We start from the raw sequence: 1,590 nt of genomic DNA on the forward strand, positions 1-1,590 counted from the left end.
TGTTAAGAGTGGTATTTATCTTTAAAAATCAATTTAAGTTATTAAATGAACTCAAAATATTTTGAAACTTTTATGATGAGTTCTCTGGATCATAAATCACAGTGGAGAGCAAAAATCAAGTCATTTAAATGTTTATATTTTCCAAATTTAATTATCTTAGTGATTTAGTATTTGCAAAATTTAAGTGTATTTTAAATGACTTGACCAATGAAACTATTTCCAAAGGTTTTTCTAGTCATGGTGGATCTTCCAAAAATTTCTTAGGATTTTATAATCAATATGCTAATTTCCATAATTATTTTGAAGGAATAATGTGTAATAACTTGAAAAATATGGATCTCTATATAGAAACCTCATCTGACTTCAGAAAAATCAGAGGATATTTATCTTAACATAGACTACAACATGTCAAACTTTCAAGCCAAGATAATGTGTCAATATGCATGGAGAATCAAATGATTCTAAATAGTGTTTAATTAATTAAAAATATTTTATGCATAAAATGGACTTGAACTTTATTCCACATTATTCTACTTTGTTCACTGAGCAAGAGGATATTTTTATTTTATTTTTGTGATTTTTCTACACAAAGTTATGTATTTTTGAAGTTTTAGGGATTAAATAAATAAAAAAATGCCCCTATTTTCCTACTTATCCATGTCACAACTCGGAATTTAATCACAAACACACCTTGTACGGGTCAAACAGGCCACGTGTCGCTCTGTGATTGGCACCGCCAACCAGCTCATTCCGGTTCATGTCAGACCGCGGTCTGTCCGACTCGATCAGGGCCATCCGATCAATACACGCTAGATCTAACGGTCACGGGTCATCGTCCCAAATAAACAGGACCCAAAAATCGTCCATTTTAAAACGCTAATATCTCACTCTATTCTCAACAAAATTGAGCCAATTTTTTTTTTAAATGCTCGTATTGACTAGTAGAACACATCCATAAAGTTGATCAACCCTTAATGTTACATTATATGCATAAATAATTAAAAGAGTCTCGGTTTAGGTTTAACTTCGAATACCTTGGTCCAAGAGGGGTAACCTCGATTAGATGCTTGTAGAAGCTTTATGTGGGTGCCAGAAGCCTAAGGATGGAGCCTCTGGTTGTAGCGAAGTGCCTAGTGAAGTGCCTAGACCCAAACTCGATCAAGGCCGATTTGGGGGTTTGGTCGAAGTCCACCTTAGGGTGGTCGGCGGATGGGGCTTTTGTGGGGGAACTTCTTCTCTTGATGTTGGGATGGTGTGGGTACAAGTAATTTGAATTTGGTGGAGGTTTGGAGGATGTCCTGTTTCGGCCTTTAAATTGAGCTCCAAAATTGAACTGAAGCAATGGATTTGAGTGGCTAAGGAAGGTTTGGTTAAGCTCAAGAGCTCTCCAGGAAGCTCTGGAAGAAGTTTTACTGAGTCTCCCCAAGGAATTTCAAGCTCTCCCCCTTTTGCCATGGAGGGGGAGTTTAAAGAAAATGGCCTAGACTGGCTGCCAGGGCCAATTGAGGGGTGCATTTGGTTCCTTATGTGGAGGGAAGAGTAGCTCAAATGAGCAGCTGGGCTGATTTGGCCTTTGGGTTTGAATTGGGT

The sequence above is a fragment of the Phalaenopsis equestris genome, unplaced genomic scaffold (assembly GCF_001263595.1).
Source record: "Phalaenopsis equestris unplaced genomic scaffold, ASM126359v1 Scaffold000002, whole genome shotgun sequence".
Lineage (NCBI taxonomy): Eukaryota > Viridiplantae > Streptophyta > Magnoliopsida > Asparagales > Orchidaceae > Phalaenopsis > Phalaenopsis equestris.